Source organism: Sprattus sprattus (assembly GCF_963457725.1).
Source record: "Sprattus sprattus genome assembly, chromosome: 7".
Lineage (NCBI taxonomy): Eukaryota > Metazoa > Chordata > Actinopteri > Clupeiformes > Clupeidae > Sprattus > Sprattus sprattus.
Window position 1 is genome coordinate 30,253,366 of NC_137926.1, and position 20,892 is coordinate 30,274,257.

At 41.7% G+C, this 20,892-nt stretch overlaps 1 protein-coding gene across 8 annotated transcripts in view; it reads right to left on the reverse strand.

The window, feature by feature from the left end:
• The window catches only part of LOC308368129 (transcription factor SOX-6-like), a 77,242-nt gene extending 56,595 nt beyond the window's left edge, over window positions 1-20,647 (reverse strand). For 4 of the 8 annotated variants that reach the window (XM_080842214.1, XM_080842213.1, XM_080842212.1 and 1 more), the window contains exons 1-2: window positions 20,382-20,647; window positions 4,579-4,645 (exon numbers count right to left, since the gene is read on the reverse strand). The gene's annotated coding sequence lies outside the window, so the exon portion shown is untranslated. Of the gene's footprint in view, window positions 1-4,578; window positions 4,646-19,588; window positions 19,859-20,381 lie in introns of those variants that run through there. The other 4 variants (XM_080842211.1, XM_080842209.1, XM_080842210.1 and 1 more) reach the window with 4 other exon arrangements.
• Between the last annotated feature and the right edge of the window lie 245 nt (window positions 20,648-20,892).

Consider the following 20,892-nt stretch of genomic DNA (forward strand, 5'->3'; position numbering starts at 1 on the left):
AATACAAGTATGGCATACAATCATCATTCCCAAAGGTCCTGAGATCATTCCCAATGACTTGCTGTTGGATCCTAGCCCGTCCTTAGCATGGGCCACAAAGGCCTTTTATTGGATTACACTCAAGCTGGTCCGTAACAAGCTGACAAAACTCTAATCATGGAACAGACCTCAATTAGGCTCAGTTCTACTTAAATGATTAGATGGCAAAGCACAGGGGCAGCCAAATTCAACGGGAATTCATTAAGGTCAACACTCAAGCATTCTATAACAGGGATATGGGGCACGAAAAGAGCAAAAGACGACTGCATGAGGAAAGAGCATGGGCGGTGTGACGGTGTTCTTTTTTTGGCAAGTAAGCATAGGCAGGGTCAGGCCATGGTCTAAACACATTACATGTGTAAAAAATACGTTCATACATGATTTTAGTGATGTTTTTCAGCGTCACAGTTATTCCACAACCTACAGAACATGCACACACACCCACACACACCCACACACACACACACACACACACACACACACACACACACACACACACACACACACACACACACACACACACACACACACACACACACACACACACACACACACACACACACACACACACACTCACTCACACACACAGACTACACACACATACAGGCAAATTTCACTCTGACAAAGACAATTTCAGTTCAGCTCCAACACCGGAACTAAACTCAGTGACTGTCAAAACAACACACAGACACTCGCACCAACAGGCACACCTGCTTGCGTGTCTTTGCAACAGTCAAAAGAAGCACTCTTGTGGGATCCCAGCGCACTCCCCGCAGATCCCTGGATTGCACGACTGGCTCGTCCTAAGCAGTGTGTGTTCTTCCGAGGAGACGGCTCCCTGCTCAGAGAAGAGACCCAGCTGCAACCACAGAGCGTCAGCGCCAAACCAGCCAGATCTTGGCCGGGACTCAGATTATCACGGACGAGCAGAAACAGCTTTCCCCATAAATACAACATTAGGGTATAAAACAGATTCAGACACTGACTCACACACAGGAAGTGGATAACCCAACATTTTGAGCGAACGGGGGATCAGACAACACGATGGCGAGGCCTCAGGCATAGAGCATTTGAGGTGTCCAGACTGCCAGAGCACCATTCTGGGTATAATGATATGGCTCTGTGGGACTGGTCTGACTGGTCTGAAAACTCTATTTTGACTCAGCACTTGGATAAGGGAAAACTGAGCCTTCCTATTTAATTCCCTCAATACTATATTTTTCATAATCCTAGCCCTTTATTGCTCCTTTCTATAGCATTTGAACATTTCTCTCTCTCTTTCTTTTGCTTTGACATCACTGCCAGAGAATCCCCTCCAAACCCACAGTGGTAATAGAATTGAGACAACTGATCATCTCAAGGAAGTAGCAGAAGGTGCGGTTTGGACGCCGCCGGGGGAAAAAGTGAGTAAGCCACCGAGATGCTCGCTCTCCTCTTCACCACACTAAAGAGGCGAAGCAAGGGGATCATATGTAGAGCAGGCCACATTTCTAGGATGAATACAAATTAAAAGAGGGAGGGATGCATAGGGTGGATCTGGTTAAACAGTAACACACACCGCTCTGCCACTGTACATCTAGCCTGTATAAACATAAAATCCTCTCCTATTCAAAAGTGTAACACACCTTTGAACAACACACTAAGCCCTGTTTCTACTGAACATCATTTCACAGGTACAGCTGTTGATTCCTTATCAGTATATACAGTAAACATGGATATATATTACGGTACTTAGATCCTACCCCGGTTATTCTACCTTCCTATTCCTATTCCTATTCTACCATGTGTGTATGTGTGTGTGTGTGTGTGTGTGTGTGTGTGTGTGTGTGTGTGTGTGTGTGTGTGTGTGTGTGTGTGTGTGTGTGTGTGTGCGTGCGTGCGTGCGTGCGTGCGTGCGTGTGTGCGTGCGTGCGTGTGTGTGTGTCTGTGTGTTGCGGTGGGGGGTGGAGGGTGGCGCTGGGGAAAAGCACTCCATCAGTTGTATGGGGGTCTTTGCCAAGCAATGTTTGAATACCACTGAACTAGATGCTATGTTCAACCACCACAGCATGTGACACACGAGAGCCCAGCCGTCTGCTTATGGAACCAAACGTCTCTGGGGCCGAGATCCTTTTCACTCGCGTATGAGGTGGTCTAGGTGCTATGATACCACAAGGATGCCTTGGAGATTTGCATTTGTGAATTTATTTACAATCATTTCCCAAACAAACATGGCTCTGATGACAAGTGTGTAGATATGTATGGGGAGGGGAGACTTACACCCAAACTGATGAGTGAGACTTGGGACAGAGGAGGCCCGCTCCATTTCAGTCAGTTTAAATCGAAGCTCTAAGTGAGCAACCCCTTTCTCACAGGTAGTGAGTACAGACTGTTTTTGTGGTGTATGACAGTATGCTTGTCTCCATCTCCCAACACAGACATAAGAAGCTATGTTGCCATGAAGCTGAGGCCTGAGACGAAGATGTCTGCTCCCTGCCTTACAATCTGCTGGGCCAGTAGATGGAGATAGCTTGCACAGATGAATAGCATAAGATATGAAGCATCTATTTCTGACTTTTATGGGGGAAAGAGAAATATGCCTTACTCTAAAAAAGACACATGCAAAGCTTCTTTGGTGAAGTGAATGACTTACAAACGTACATCTTCTACTACCCCATCCAACAGTACATTACATGGAAATAAGATGCCTCCTCCCTGTTCTATAATTCTTTATGGTCAGAGTCACTAAAGAGTCTGTACTTCATACAAAAGAGAGAGGTTAAAGGCACACTGTGTATGGTGTCCAACATATATATGTAGTACATTTATGGTCATTTTTAGAGGTAGAACATGTGAATACCAGGCATGATTCCAGAGATCAAGTGTTTCTAAGGGATAAGGGCAATGGCCTTGACCATCTGATCCTACTAAACACATACAGCCTGCTCCCTTACCAGCCATGCCAGCATTGCCATTAAGTTTCCACTTTTGTAAAGTTCAGTGCAACATAAATGATTGCAATGTGTTCCCAACTTAATGAAGATCAGATGTCAGCGAGCTCTAACGCAGTTAACATTTGACACCGTCTCATAGACAGACACAGACCATCACACGCTAATATGCAAGTGTTTTGACATGGGTGACAAGATTTGCCCGCTAATTCTGAATCGGTGTAACGGAATATGAATATCTTTATATGATATAAACCCTTTCAATCCATATGACTGTGTCCCTTTGTGTGGTGACGTGAGGCCCCCCTCAAATCAAGGCCAAATTCCAAATATGGCATCAACCACGCAGGAAATGTACTGAAAGTTGAATTTACTTTAAACACGACATATATAATCCGTATACATAGAACATATTGGTACTAGTGCTGTCAAACGATTAAAATATTTAATCGCGATTAATCGCATTTTTGTCATAGTTAACTCAAAATGAATCGCGATTAATCGTAAATGTATTTATTATATGGCAACGACAGTACGAGCATTCTGATTGACTAATGGGTAGTCATGCCAGCCGCGTATTGACGCTCTAGCCGGTCTGCGGTCTGATAAGTATTGTTATTGCACACCCCATCAATCTTAAAAATGAGTGATACCATGTACCAAGTACTAAACATTACATCCTTAAAAATTAGCGATATATCAACAGCCATGAGCATGTATTGATAGAATCAGGACTCCTATTATGAAATTATCTAAGAACAGGAAACCAGTCGAATGTCGTGGTAACATGACAGTTGAAGAATAAAGACTCAAAAATTCGCGAACATTTTGATATCGGGTAATACTTTATAGGACTTAGTACAGGTCAGTACAATTCAGAAGCAGCGAAAATGTGTAATTGAAAGTGATGATGAAGACTTGACTACTGTAGTTTGAAAACCTTGTGTAAATTAAAGCCATTTATGCTGAGCCCTGTTGTCCGTTTTCTACTTTTCTATTGATCTTTGTAACTTGAAGTTAGCAAGTCATTGTTTGCTAGGCAACACCTGAAACACTGTGTCGTGAGAAGACTTGAGAGCTGAACAAAACGACATGTTTTCTATTTACAATTACCATTTATTTTCAAAATTAAAAAAGAGCTTAAATGCCATATAATAAACAACTTACTAACCTCGACCGTTCGGTCATGCAGGTACATCAGACTTCGGCCCCGCCGCATCAACCTCGCTATCGCTCGGTCGATACGTTACGGCCTCTGTCTGATATTTACCTGCATGACCTCACTCTCAGCCAGTAAGTAGTTATAATCGCATGTTTTATTTTATTGAATAACAACATTGCCAAACAGGACGGTACAAAATAAAATTATAAAATACACATTTTCCGATAAACAAGGACCCAGCCTAAAGTGAAAAAAATAAAAAAAACCTTTTATTATTAAAGCGTTTATCGCGCGATAAAAAAAATTAACGGCGTTAAAATGGCCTTGCGTTAATGCCGTTAATAACGCGTTAAACTGACAGCACTAATTGGTACATTCGCCAACATTTGACACATATGACAAATTTCACTATGTCAAAATGTTGAGAAAAATGTCATGTCTACTCACATAGCTTTATCTTTGTCCCTGCATTAATGTCTCACTGGTTGGATAGTTTCGCACACATGAATGTGACCTGAAAAAAGGAGAGAACCTTCAGTTCATAATGCAATGCAATGAACATGCAACATGTACTGTTGTACTGTTGTACAATGTTTCATCAAGATTGATTGAATATAAAAAGATAAATAACTTTACAAGCCTTAAAAATAGAGTGTCATCGTCAGGAATGACAATATCTAATCCAAGAAGGTAATGAGTCTTCCATCTGCCTAGGATGAAACCTAGTAGATACATAACCCAGGTACTGTGTTTGAAGAAATATTACAGAAAGGGAATATTACAGAAATATTACTTCCAGGGAGAGAGACAAACTATGCTCTACGCTAAGTGGTACATCTTTGTCTTCTGTTAGAACCAGGGTCATACACAGCCAATGGAGAGCTGAGAGTTTACACTCATGCCATGTACAGACGAAGTGTAGTTTGTCTGCGTCCGTAAAGTTCAGAATACAGATAGCCCTATCATTTAGACGAACACTCTCTATCCGCACACGGTATCCGCAACGATCTGAATCGGGGGTAGAAAGTGAGTAGATTTGAATCAGTACGGGGGCTGGTGTTCGTCTGCACGGATTCACGCAACCTGATGACGTCATTGACCCACGTGATCGCTTTGCGATCTCCAACCAATATATATATCACTTGTTCTCCATTTACATAGACTGGGTCTCGAATTCACTCTCATTAATCCAGCCTACTGATTTTTGTTTAGCCTCCTATCTTGATCTAATTCTTTTTATTCAGACGTTACATAACTTTCATGACCACAAATATTAATTGGCCAGCGAGCAAAGCCTCATGGGAAATGGGATGACAGCCATGTCATGTTGTACTGTTCCAAACTTTTTATTATCAATAGAAAATATAATTCATTTTCGCATAACCTTTAGTCTGACCACTGATTTTATTAACCACCATAATGTAATGTTGCTAATTGGAGCTTGCATGTCTTGTGTAATGTGTTTAACCGTGTGCTGTTTAGTCTTTTCTTCTACGTTTTTCACGTTTTTTCAGTTGTATGTAGGAGCGCTAAAGCGCCACCCACAGGCGTGGGGAATGTACTACAGCCTGTTCAACAATCTGGTGGCTCCGTTTTTACGCAAATCTCTCGTTACCAGGCTCCGTCTTTACGAAATTAAAAGATTCGATTTGTGTGAAAAATGAACCCTATTCAGTGAATCTAGGCTTCATGTAAATGGGGTTTCACTGTCTTTGAAAAGTTCTGAAAGTTTTAACAGACCACACACACGCATAAATCCATCAAGAGTGAACAGAGGGAAAAATTGCTTGGTCAGAGTTCCACAGACCACAAGTCAAGACTTACCTCTTTATGCTTAGTGAAATCACTATAAATGCCATGTTTGAACCTGAATGACCAGCCTGAGGTTGTATTCAACAGACCATCATGAGCGACCCTTTTCATTGTCCTTCAGGAGGACCACTCCTACTGTGATTCCTACAATTAAAGTTATGAATTGCCCTTTTGTCTGAAAGCACCTACTGATCCAGTCTCTTGGCGGACCTGCATGTGTCCTTTAGCTTACTCTCAATTCCTTTGGACAAAAATAAATTCAGTTCAAACTAACTTAATACCAATGCAATTTGCTATTCATAGTATTCACCTATCACAAGGTGAAAGGTCAGCTCCTGACTGCTAACCTACATCAGTGAACTAAATAATGTTTTCCTGCCCAGGTGCCCTGAGTTGCAAAACAAAGCACTCCTGCAAAGACAAAGACCAGTATTCTCTCAGGGGTGACAAATTCAGCATATCATTGGGTTATTTAGTGATGGCAGCCACCCAATCAGAGCACTGCACAGCTGTTAGAGCATTCTGTAGACTCTCACGACACAGCTAAAACATGCACACACAGAGACACACACACAGATGCTCATGTACACACAGAAACCCAGGACAGGAGGATATTTAGTCATTTCAGGCTTCCTCTAACAGCCATGAAATGGTACCTGTTTACTAGCTGCACAAGGTCAAAGAGAGGGCATTACTTTGAGGGCAGGGCCTCAATGACATCCCAGTGTGGAGCAACCCCAAAACTCAAAGGTCGCATTCATAAAAAGAAAGAATTTTTGCCACATCCACAAAGTGGATTGCTGATGCTGACTCTAAGAATAAAAGTGGTGAACTTCATAAGGATGTCTCAAAGCAAGCTGCAAAAGATTACGATGGGATCCTCCTTATGTGATGCATTCATTAAGTAATGGAAAAGTAACCATAGCTTCTGCAGCTACTGCATGTTGTATTCAGATTGCCAGTTACCATGCACAAGGATTTAATGACTTTCTGGATAAAGATCTAGGCAGCACTTGCAATAAAAGCCAACAGTAGGAAGACTGGTATATGTGTATAGTACATTGATGTGGTGTTGTCTTAATGGGAAACAAAGAGTTTGGGGCATGTGGCTACAAGCTACACACAAGCAGCCTCACCCAAACCAAGAGGTAATAACATTTGGTAATCACTTAAGGGCAATTCATAAGCTCCACAGAATAAATGCACACATCAAACATGAACAGGCTGTTCCAATCCAGAAATATGCCTTCAGCATGAGAGCAGCATGAATGCCGAGTGGAGATTGCTCCCCTTGTCCTTTGCTGTCTTTCTTTGGTTTGTGAGAGAGCTTGGAATGCACAGACACGTCACTGCATGCATGAGAAACTGAGGCCACTGTCACCACACCGCATGAGAAAGCACGTCTTTGGTATAAGTCTCCTTTCTGCTTGATCTCTGAACGTGACGTGGCTCAATGCCAGTTCACAAGTCAACCTGAGAGCTTACTCAATCTGATGTGTAAATGCCTGATGAGTAACAATTGTAATGTGCATTTTGAGATTATTCAGCATGGGTCATTTGGATGTCATGTAAAAAGCCAGGAGTAGAGCACTGAAAAGGTATGACACATAAACATTCTGTGTGTGGAGGAAAAAGGGGGAGAGGGAGTTGACATGACATGTACATTATTGCAGTGGAACAGGTGGTTCTGTGGTGGGGCTATGGTACTTGACCCTGCAGTCCTGTTCTGGGAACAGCTGTCTAATGGGTCATGCAGCTCAAATGGGGGTAACAGAAGAGCAAGCTTTACAGAGTGGCAGATTTGTTTGAGTTTAGAGACAGACTTTCTGAGATGCACATGTGACCAGATTAGATGTTTGTCAGTCATAGTCATGCTGCAAATTTATGAGCTGCGACTTTCTGAGCATCCTATGCTTTGTTCATGACTTCAGCTCAGTGGGTCACACCACAGTTGTACTTCCTGCCACAGAGTCTACTCATACTATCTCAACTTCTAAATGTTTTTTTTTTTTCTGACCCCTCTGTGTTCCCTGCACTATAAGATCATAAGGGGGGCACCAGCACTGGCCTTTCAAGGTCATGTAGGTGTGAAAGCATAGGCCCCATGCAAGTGCAAAAATATAAATAAGGCTATGAAAGAAGAGTCTGATTACATAATCTGCTTATACCAGTTGCAGATACCCATGTTGAGCCTTAAGATTTAGGTGGGTTGACCAAATAGCTGAAGAGAGACACAACTCCCAGTATAACTGGTCAAAGTAAAACACAGGAATGCCTACACGACCAATTCCATTTGTCTGATTTCCTTTTTAGGTTATGCACTTATGACTATTTTCCCCACACACTGACCGGGTTGTGGTGGGAAGAGCTGAGAACCTGTGTGAATGAAACTGGGGACTTTGCACTGAAAACACAGTTGTGTGCTACAGTGGGTTACTGGGTTTTATAATATTATAAGTAATCCTTTTTAGGATCATGACATTTTTGGGGAAAAAAGGTCAACTTTCAACCACATTCTGCAGTTTTAACTAACATCACAAAACAGCATCCATATGAAGTGCTAATTGAGATCAGCCAAAATGAACTCATAGCTTCCACTGGGGCAAGAAATAAGATAATAAAATACTAATCGATAAATTGGCAAACAGTGATTGAAAATTGAAATTGAAAACGTAAAACGCGAGAAGCATTGAAAACTTCTTTAAGAGCCCACTGAACAAGGAATGTAAGGGCACATTCTAGTATTTCATTACATATTTAAAGCAGTGACCATCAAATATTTAACTAAATAATTGATTTTGTCTGGCATAACTTTCTATGTAAGTTTTGATTTACTTGGGAATGCCCCGCAAACAGGGAACGTCCCCAGGACGTTAACAGCACATTCGCAAGGTCCCCAATCGTCCCCAATTGGTCCCCGCCACAACGTTCACTAGAGGACGTTACCAGAACGTTTTTGACGTTCGTAGCAAGTCTACGTTTGGTCCTTCTGTGACGTTCGCATGAGTCTTAAATCAGACTTTTAGGGAACCTTATAATTTGGTCTGTCAGCACACCTCCCCAGGACGTCATTTAAAAACGTCCCCGTAACCTTTACCTGCAGGTCCTCTGCGTGACGTTCGCATGAGCCTTAAAACGGACTATTAAGGAACGTTATAATTTGGTCACTCAGCACACCTTCCCAGGACGTCATTTAAAAACGTCCCCGTAACCTTTACCTGCAGGTCCTCTGCGTGACGTTCGCATGAGCCTTAAAACGGACTATTAAGGAACGTTATAATTTGGTCACTCAGCACACGTCCCCAGGACGTCCTTTAAAAAGGTCCCGTAACCTTTACCTGCAGGTCCTCTGCGTGACGTTCGCATGAGCCTTAAAACGGACTATTAAGGAACGTTATAATTTGTTCACTCAGCACACGTCCCCAGGACATCCTTTAAAAACGTCCCGTAACCTTTACCTGCAGGTCCTCTGCGTGACGTTCGCATGAGCCTTAAAACGGACTATTAAGGAACGTTATAATTTGGTCACTCAGCACACGTCCCCAGGACATCCTTTAAAAACGTCCCGTAACCTTTACCTGCAGGTCCTCTGCGTGACGTTCGCATGAGCCTTAAAACGGACTATTAGGGAACCTTATAATTTGGTCTGTTAGCACACGTCCCCAGGACGTCCTTTAAAAACGTCCCCATAACCTTTACCTGCATGCAGGTCCTCTGCGTGACGTTCACATGAGCCTTAAAACGGACTTTTAGGGAACTTTCTTATTTGGTCTCTCAGCATAAGTCCCCAGGACGTCCTTTAAAAACGTCCCCCTAACCTTTACCTGTGGTTCTCTGCGGGACATTCGCATTCGGTCCTTCCAAAACGTCCCCTTGACGTCCTCTGATGGTCCTCTCTGAACCAGAAGTTCCGCTAGAGAAATGTTTTTTTCATTTGCCCGACATTTTAATGATATAGCCTATTTCTGCTTCTAAATTAGCCTATTGAAGAAAACTGACGGCCTGCATAGCTTAAATAATAACATAATCAGGTAGTTTAGAATGCAACATGTTTATTTTCCTAAGTTTACAATGGGAAACAAAACATTTATGTCTGATGCGCGTCAATAAGTGGCCTTTAATCGCAACCTGCTGTGGCGTTAAAATGAGCGCCGCAACATGGTCATTGCTCTGTTCAATGAGAGCAGAGATTCTTAAATTATTCGACCCTCTTGTGAATCCTTTGCGTCGCCTTTTCGCAGTGCTAACAGATCATTTTACTGTGACTATCAATTACCTCGCACCTGAACCAAGAGAACTTGTCACTCCATAACGACATAAACGCCCGACATTTCAGCTTTTTCTCTGGTGATGCTGTTCGAACATCTAGGCTTCAGGTATTCAGTGTTTGGAAAGTTCACTTTCTACATGAACTTGCTCAGTTCATTGTTCATAATTAAAAAATTTGAACTAAGTTCACAACTCCAATTTTCAATATGCTGCGAGTGCTATAATTTTTCAAAATCTCTGTCTGCAATACAGCTCTCGGCTCTTCGGCGCGCTCACACACGGCAGACAGTATAATAAAAGGAAACGCGCAACACTGCAGGTATTACAGGTTCATCCTCGTCAGAAGGTTTACCCTCATCAGTTGTGTTTGTCCTCTGAAAAAAAGCTTTTAAGGCTAGTCTGCTTGGCCATGTTGGATCCTTCTCACTCAGTTCGCTCCTCGTTTGAAACCGAGGGTTTGCGCTTTATTTAAAATGCAGCATATGCGTGTTGTTTAATAACTTTCTAACGGCAGATTAGCCTGTTCCTTTAAAACATAATAAGGGCAGTGCACGTTTGCTTTACAGGCCTAAATATTAGGATTGTTGTCAAATCCAGATTGTGTTTGCGAGACGGAATTTTTAAAGAAATTCCAATCAGACAATTTGACCGGTGAGCTCTTCGTTCTGTTGCAGCATCTTTGAAGGCCTGTGGAAAGCTCAATATGTTAAAGCTAGACACTTGGTCACCTTCCTATGTATGCATTGTATTGGAATCATGCAGACATTACATTTATAGCACAGATCAGTAAAGAAGCATTCATATATATTTTATTTCATCATTCTTAGTTTGGCTAGTTATTCTGCCTCCCTGCCCGCACGTCCGTGATGTGCCATGGATGTTAATTAAAAAAGGAATCATTACGGTAAACCCTCAATGCGTAGTGACTGAGATTGCTACAATATGCTTTTCCTCAAACCCTCGGAAAAAAAGACTAAGTTTGTTGGCTGTCTCACACTGTGATAAACGTGCTAAACTGACACAATAGTAATCAGACAGTGTTAGTACAGTGGGTAGCGATCTGGTTTAGTAATAGGAAGGTTTACGGTTCAATTCCCATGCCCGCAATCAAGTTTGTAATCGTGTGTGTGTGTGTGTCTATGCATATCATATGAATTGTGTAATATAAATGAACTTGTGTGTTTGTGCGCCCTGTAAGCAAAATGACGGCTCCGCGATCTATTATTATTTTATTTTCTTCATTTAGCTCAGCAAAAACGGTCTTGCCTGCTACGTCCGCGGTGCATCTTTGAATAACGTACCCAGGACGTCTAAAACACGTTTCCCAGATGTCACCACAATGCCCTCAGGACGTTCTTGCAACTTCCTGCAGAACGTCCCCAGGACCTATAGAAACACGTTCCCCAGACGTAACCGCAATGCCCTCGGGAGGTGCTTGCAACGTCCTGCATAACGTCCCCAGGACCTATAGAAAACGTTTCCCAGTTGTCACCGCAACGTCCTCGGGACGGTCTTGGAACGTCGTGCAAAACGTCCTAAAGTTGTCACGGGAACCATACACATTTACGTTTTTAGAACGTTCAGAGACCATTACAGGACGTCTAGGGGACGTAATTTTGCTTACAGGGTGATGCCTTTTAACAGTGCATGCATTACAGTAGATAGTCTTTAAAATACATCCATGCACCCTTTCTGTAAACATGAACATATGGATGCCCATTAGATGCGGGGAACACAACAGATTTTTCTAAATGACCTTTCTTGCTTTCTCAGAAATAGGCTCATGGGAGAATCTGACACGTTGTGTCAAAATAAGTGGTAAGTATATTACAATAGAGTATATGAGAGTGGACAGATGACAGGTTGGTAGGCAGACTGTTCATGACAAATGAAGCACCATCCCAGGAAAAACTTGTTCACCTAGTTCACAGACAGGATGGAGACATAAGTGGCAGGTCCAGACAACTCAGCATGGCTCAGGGAGTGGGGAGGCCGTGGCTCCGGTGTGAGAAGGGGGTTGGTGAAGAGCAGTCTGCACATCTGAAGCAGATCTTGTGTGGAGGAACAAAGTCTCCTGCATGAAGTTGTGGGGGAGACAACTACTGCAAGCCTCTATTCAATTCTGTGTCCAGCTGTGTCCACACCGTGCGGAGGCACAAACACAACACTGAAGACATGCATAGACCCACAAGAGCATCTTCTCTTCCATGTCACTCATTACCAAGATTACAATATTACAAAGATAGAATCAGTGAGATGTTTCAACCATGGCATTCTGACCATTCAGAACCAGTGAAATAGATCAGTAATAAATAGCCAATTATTATGTTTCAAGCAACAATGGTGAAAATATGGTATGATTAACAACTATTTATTTTATTTCTTCTGATTTAGTATCATTAAAAGGAACAACACGACAGATCAGTTTTGTGGCCATGACTAGGTAAAGAAATATGATTTTAGCCAGAACCACTATTCTACAAGAAATCAGATCATCCCTTCACCACTGTCTGGGTCAGTTACATATGTGACTATTTTGCCAGTTAGAACATCCTTGAGTGTAATATTGTAAAGTATTGTTGTGGTGATAAGCCAATAGTGGGGGAGAATGGGGGAAACCCATTCACCTTTTCTGAGGTTTGACATTCTTTTGCCCTCCAGTCCCCTCCCAGTGTGTGCTCCTGTTAAACATGAAAAGGCTCGCTGGGTCTGAAAGCTGAAGGCTTTCCAAGAGATAGGGACATGAGGTTAGCATTATGGGTGCTGAACGCCCGACAGGTGGGTCACATGGGCGATCTCTAATGCTCCTCAGGCAACCAGACATATGGTTCTCATTACTGCCCAGGAGTGCCATCCAAAATAAATACCTCCAGGGCTCAACAACCACTACTGTTTGTCATATCATAGCATCTACAATCTGCTGTCTGACCCAGAGGAGCCAGGAGAGGCATCTGTGTCACTCTCTCACTGCCTCTACCTCACAGCTATCTCACTCCATCTCTCGAAGCTCTATCTCACTCCATCTCTCTTAACTCTATCTCTTACTCCATTTCTCTGAGCTCTATCTTTCACTCCATATCTCACTCCATCTATTTAAGCTCTATATCTCACTCCATCTCTCCAATCTCTATTTCTCACTCCATCTCTATCTCTCACTCAATCTCTCCAATCTCTACCTCTCACTCCATCTCTCAAAGCTCTATTTCTCACTCCATCTCTCCAATCTCCATCTCTCACTCCATCTCTCCAATCTCTACCTCTCACTCCATCTCTCAAAGCTCTACCTCTCACTCCATCTCTCAAAGCTCTATTTCTCACTCCATCTCTCCAATCTCCATCTCTCACTCCATCTCTCCAATCTCTACCTCTCACTCCATCTCTCCAATCTCTACCTCTCACTCCATCTCTCCAATCTCTACCTCTCACTCCATCTCTCCAATCTCTATTTTTCACTCCATCTCTCCAATCTCCATCTCTCACTTCATCTCTCTCACTCTGTTTCACCCTGTTTATCTCATGCTCTCTTATCTCTCAATGTGTTCTTCTTCCTTTTTGGAATCTCTTCATCTTGTGATAAAAGAAACATTTGAGACATCAGTCGAAGAACATTTTTGTGATTTAAAGAAAAAAATATATATATTAAGGAGTGATCTATCAACTAAAGGAAGGCATGTATTCATCCCGAGACGTTCCCAACACTTAGCGGAGGTAACTGGATGTACCTTGTAGCCTGCCAGTGTTTAAATAACAGTGAGATATATAGTGGCCGTTCGGCAAGCAAATAATCTGGATATTACCACTCAAACCATTCTATCATCTCAACTATTTCAAACTGTTATGGTGAAAAAAAATGCAGTTACACGTTCTCAAGGGTCCAGAGGGAAGATGCGGGCCTTAAGAATATCAATTTCTGTCTCTTCTATTAAATCTGCCTTAAAACCTAAAAGGCACAATTTTATGTCTGAATGTCCTACTGAACGAATGATGAAAAAGACAAAGAGGCATGTTACAAAAATGCAGACAAAAAAAATCATTCTTGATACTGTTCGGTCAAATATCATGCTTGCACATCTCTTGAAACTCTGACTGAATCACTCAGGACATGAAAGTAAGTAAATTGCCGGTTGCAGAATCGAAGAGAGATACCATCTGTTCATGCTTATACATTTAATAAAGAATGCTCAGTTTCATAAAAAGGTTTCTGTATAATAATGACATCATAGGCACTGTAGCCCTGTGTTGGGGTTGAAATTTCAAATATGATCAGCCCTAAACAAACTACTTTGGACACTTCATAGGCAGATGCTTGAATGATATTTTTCATCCTGCTGTGGTCATCTTCAGCACACACGGCAGAACAGTGACCACTATCTGAGGACGAAGGCCACTGTGGGCTGAAAAGCATCCACACGTACACACAGCTGTCGATTAAATCAAAATGTGTCCATATTTAAGCACTAGTAAGAGTGGGGTTGATAGAGGACATTCCCACGGCTGTGTATGTATCTTAACTGTGTTGCTTCATCACGTCTTTAATAGGATTTGGTGTGGAATGTTCAGATTCTGGCAGATTCTGAAGATTTTTATCATCTGATTAACATTTGATGTATATTCTTCCTGACCATCTGTCTCATTGTGCAGTCCTTTCATTAAAGTCTCTATTCAATAATCTACCATAATTTGCATCTGGATTCTGATTAAGAGTTTTACAAGGTCAGTACAAAACAGTTAAAAACTATGTTTGTGTTTTTGACTGTGAAGCATTTGTTCCATGGGTTCTTAAAGAATAATAATTACATTTGATGAACATACTCCAAGACATACTGATGCCGTTAACCTTCAATATTGTTGAGTACAAGCGTATAGTGGATGAAGCTACACAGCAAACAGTGTGTTGCACTGAGTTTATTCAGGGGAGGAGAGGAAAAATGAAATCAAAATTTCACTGCTTTGGGGGTTTCTCCCCCTTTTCCACACCAACAGCACACTGGGTTGGGCCATCCCTTAAGTCCAAAATGATGACAGTTTGATTAGAAGCTATGCAGTGAACCGCAAGCCGCCGAAACACCCTCCCACCATAAAAAAGGCTTGCTAACCAATCAGCTTCCTTGAGTGCATGAAGAGACTGCCTCCATCGCTCATGCCTCTAACCACAGGCCATGAGCCGGTGGAGGGATCTGCCCTCCCCTTTCTGCACATGCGGGTCTTGATGCCTGAACAGGAGCCTGTTCCAGATGGACAAATGGGTGGGCCACCCCTCAGAGCTGCCACCAAACATACAGAGCCTCTTCTCTCATAGACTGAGAAGACCCGTGACAGGAGTTCATTTACAGAGGGGGGGGGGGGGGGGGGGGGACAGGCTCCTGTGGTAGCCTTCTCCAGATTGCCAAGAAGACTCTTCCTGGGAGGCATAACCACAACCTTTTTCCACCGCATTAAAAGCAATTTCCATGTTGTTTTCTATTCTTCAGTTTTATACAGGCAGGAAAGAACATACTCCAACCTTCAAGATGTTATATGTTATAATACTGTTTTAAGGGGCCTTTTCAATACAATAACATTACATCAGTATAGTCCTGGCTCCTAGTTATTCACTGTTTGGTTTTCTTTCAGGAAACTCGCATGTCTTCATAAAAAGTATGTTTAACCCAGCCAGAGAAGAAAAACCTGTGGCTCCTTGGTTGTAAATGTCTCTCGTGTTTTTTCGAAAGGAATTAATTTCAAATTCAACTTCAAATAACAAAATCTTTCCTTTCTACAAAAGAAATGGTCTTTAACTACCAGTTCATTTGTTGAGCACTGAATGGATCAATGTGCAGAGTAGCAAAATGACAACTGCCAGGGCAACACTATGTTCAATTGGTTGTGAGTTTTTTGACCTTCTGTTGACCACGTGTTGGACCATTAACACCTGTTGCATCTTGAATTTCTCAAACATGTCAAGGATTGCAGTCAAGACATTACGATACAATATGAACTGAACTGTTATAATTTAACAATACTAATAGTAACATTAGAGTTAAAAAACAAAATGGGCATTTAGACAGATGATGACTCACTAGGAAAGGGAAGGGTTTTAAAGAATTGCTAGCTTGTTAAAAACAAGCCATCAGTTAATGCCTACCACTGCTTTAACTGACAAAGGACCTGCTACTGTTGCAAGAAGTGTGATTTACTTTTGACTGACAGGTGGAAGGCCTCGTGAGTGGAACTGTCAGCCGACTGTCAGCTGTGCTGACGCCCCACCAACAATCGTTAAGAGTGAACAGGCAGACAAACCATCAGAGCACAGCAGTTTACCACTGAGTCCCACCTGGACATAGCTGATCAAACCAGTCCTGCTCTCCCACGCCCAAGTGTCTGCTTCTCTGCAGCTCTGCCACGCTAAGATTTTGCGGATGGAGAAAGTACAAAATGGAATTAAGTCTTCATGGTGATGCGCTCTCTACAACCACACTATTAAAGCTGGGATAATGGAAATTCCATGCACGGATAAGAGGAAACCAGCAAAGGCAGTTCAGTGATGAATGTGGACATGTGGCACTGGCCTTTGGCATTGCTGGCTGAGCTGCTGCAAATGCAGTGAAAAGTGTTGAGAGTGATTCTATAACGTTGCACTGAATATCCAAGTCATATTTATAATGACTCATTCAAGTGACCACAACTAAAAAGGCAAAGAAGCATTAATACTGTGTGCAACTCTCCAAACAAAAAGCTGTTTCAGACTCCCTATCACCTCCTTCTGACTCCTGACCAGAAATGATAACGTAATAATGCAATTCCTCAAACTTCATCTACACGCACTGACCTGTATCAGTGTGTTTTCATAAAGACCTACAACAGTTCATGTGGAACATGAGCCACAGACAGTCCAAGAGATGGAGATACCCACACTATGCACATAAGTCAAGAATTTTTGCTGATCTTTGCAAATTATTCGGGTACACACCAATAGATGTTCTGTTCCAGTGGACAGCTGTCTAACATGTTCTTCTCCTTGGAATAGATTGTCTTTGTCTTTCAAATCTCTTAAATCTTTTGTCCATTGCAATAACAATTTAAGGAGTGTGAATGTTGTAAACACGGTTCATCAAGGAGCAAATCGTGAGAGACGAATAGACACAGAGAGCATAGATCACGTAGATGACAAATAATAGTAATGATCATACGATTATTATGCTTTTTTAAACTAAAAAACTGCACCCTTGCCCTTTTCAACAAAGTATGCTCTTTAAGGCTACCAGGCTCCAGAGCAACCATACGCTATACAGCAAACTGACTGCTCATCCTGCAAAAAAACAAACCTTACCTTAGTGAGGGACCAAACAGAACATAACTACCTTTACAATTTTATAAATTCAGCCATTTAATCATCAATGGCTGAACAATGCTAAAACTCACAGTTACTAAAGCATATCTTACATCATATAGGGATATCTCTCCATACGTTGTGTGCCTTGTCATGCCCAGACCCCAGACCACAAAACACAGATAAATAAACAAAGAGCTTTTTTAGAAATAGGAAAAATATTCACTTCATGAAGCATAAAAAGCAAAGTTACAGTGAAACAAAAATCCTAGACTGTGGCTCAACAACTTCATTGCACCTTGATTGATGCTGAAGATTTAGAAGGGCTTGTCTTTGTGCAATGTAAGAGGTGCTTCTCATTCTATTGACACATATCTGTCATATCCTTAATATTTAGCAAGCATAAATATATAATATCCATAATATTTAGCAGGCACATATATATCATACACATAAGCAGATATATACAGTATGTGCTATAAACCATCTTACACCAAGTGTTAGAGGATGAGATTGTTAATTCCTATTCTATCTTTAGTTTGGCATAAACTTCAATTATCTTTCTTCTTCTCAGAGGCCACATCAGTCAGTAAAATTATTAAAATATGGTGTGCACCATATCTATAATTCTTTCAGCATTCATTTCAACAAAATATTTATAGAAAAAAAGAGTGCAATGAAATAATTTCACAGGACAATCTTGCACAGGACAATCTTGCAATCTTGTATTATTCATGGATACAAATCTCTTTAGGGTCATTTTTGAACAAAAATATTGAGTCACTATTTTTTTCCAGACGCACTGTCAATTAAATAGCACTAATTTAAACATTTTCAGACTACACCAACTTCAGTGGAATAGTGCAACCGAGAAAAATAAAACAAAATAAAATAGGTTCGTTATTGAATAAATGTCGTTCGGATCAATTAACATATGCAAGTGTTTAATAAGAAACATCTAAACTCAGATAAAGGAACGAAAAATACTTTGAAGGAAAAGAGGCGAAACAATAAGCTTAAAGTAACTTGGTCCTGGCAAGAGTGGAGAAGGAGTCTCAGACAGTAGGCTACATCTCCGAGTAGCAAGTCAAACAATGTGCTGAATGGGCAGTCTAATTTTAAAACTGCCATTTGGACAAGGACGGTTCTCAGTGAGACACTTTACCTTATGTGGGAACTGCAACTCGGCAAGAGCTCAAAACAAAATGCCATACGCGATCAACTTCCAACGAGACACTGTTGGATGATGGCGCTCGTGGATTGTTTTTCAAGGCTTAACTGGTTTACCTACTCGTGTTCTCTAACTATTCTCATGGAATTATTAATAGAATGAAAATGTTACATCTTATTTCCACGAAAGAAAGACTGATGTTTTATCAGATTTGGTGTCATGTTGTGACAAAATCGTATCCCATCTAATGTTATTATTCCGTTTTAATGGAAGATGGACGTTGACTGTGAAATATTGGATATATGTTTTCACTGATAGTAACATCACCTTTAAAGACAACACTTTCAATACCCCCTAGTGCACTTGCACTATTCGTAGGGATGGCCCGTGTCAGAAGGTTCCATGCAAGTATATCGCCGCGAGCAGCGCACAAGTGTGAGCGTTATCTGAGATTGCAGGAGTGCCTAATTTAGGGGAAACACCCTTGAAGTAAAGCCGTATCTTCGTAACCCAGACAAAATTCTGCAAAGCAACACTTTCCCCGGTCCCTGTCCTCTCATACCCTGTCACAGAAAAACATAATTTACATCATCGCTTCTATCCTCACGATGAACTTCACAACACTGACGTCAAGATATCAGGGACCGATACACGTTGTTTGACCTGCTTTGCCCACTAATTATTTTGCCTGCCCACGTGTTTGATCATTGTTACCCCGACATACTTTATGCCTGTCACAGGTAACAGGCTGACACGGGCATATATCTTGACCCAATTCAACTGACACCAGTCTTGAAAGCATGGGAGAATAACTCCAAAACACAAAAAGTCCTTTCCACGAAACATTCAAAATCTGAAGAAACTATGTTAAAGTATCTTAAGCTTGGTAAACTTACTTCAGTTGCCTTTGTCCAGTTGCAGTTTTGTCCGCAGTGGGATGGATATGCGCGTTGTCAAAGGAATTGATCCACTTCAGAATGGGAGCTTTATTTAATTTATGGCTCACGCATTCTTGAGGGTCAATCGCACGACCCAGACGAAAGTTAGCTAAGTGAGAGAGATAGCCCAGACTATGAAACAGGATTTTTCCATTGCGATTATGGCCTATTTCTTTAAAGTAGGCTATGTGTCCAGTCCACCGAACTCCTGCGCACTGAAAAAGGCAACCCGACACTTGAACAGAACTTTACAGAAAGTCTTACAACTCTGTTCACTTGATGTGGCGACCAGAGCGCATGGCATTTTTATTGTATAGTACCGCTATGTGGACAAACTTGAAACTGCCTCCTATGGAAGCAAGCAAAACGTCGGACCGACTTACTTATATATTTCCTACAAGTGGATATTTCCCAAGTGCATCCTGTAGAATGGAACTTAATAAGTTCTTCTTTATGATTCTAACTATCTTATTAAGAATCGCACATGATGAGAGGTAAATAGCCTAGCCTACTGTACGTTCTACAAAATAAAACTTGAATTCGAATATAAACTGTCAGAAGTCTGCGCAAGTTTCAAGACTGAGTGTGAGGTGGTAGAAACCGCGATAGTTATAATTTTCTTAGATTCGGTTCATTTTAAAATACACTTTTTTGTCGTTGTCATGGGCTATGACAGAATAATGAGTAGTTTCGTAAACGCACATGCCTCCATTCCAAGTTCAGAAAGAAAGAAGTCTAAACGTTTACTTACCGGACTTTTTAGATCTTCTCGTCGCGTGGAGTCACACCGTAGGAGTACCAATGTATGACTGACATACACTAAGGATTTTGTGTGCTCCCACGGGCCGGAATTTGACAGAACGTGTCCAGTTATGTCTTAGTGTTTTTAAGACAATGTCACACCGATATTGGTTAAACGTAGATTAAGATATTGCTGACACGACGGCCACAACAGACAGAAATGTACCTTGGTGAGGCCATAGATATTCAAACGTTTCCCGTCCTGTAACGCTTAAGTGGATGGCCAAGGCATTGATTGCGTGGGGCAGAAGCCTCCCCCTGACAGAGAGGGATCCTCTGGGGAGGGAGGGGGAGAAAGAGAGAGAGAGAGAGAGAGAGAGAGAGAGAGAGAAGGAGAGAGATGACAAGTCCATAACTGCATAAAACAATCATCGTGAGTGCGTGGTTGCAATGCAGACTTCCAACTCACCTCTCAAACAAGTGCAGAACATGATAGTTTTGTATTGAAATGTAGGTCATGA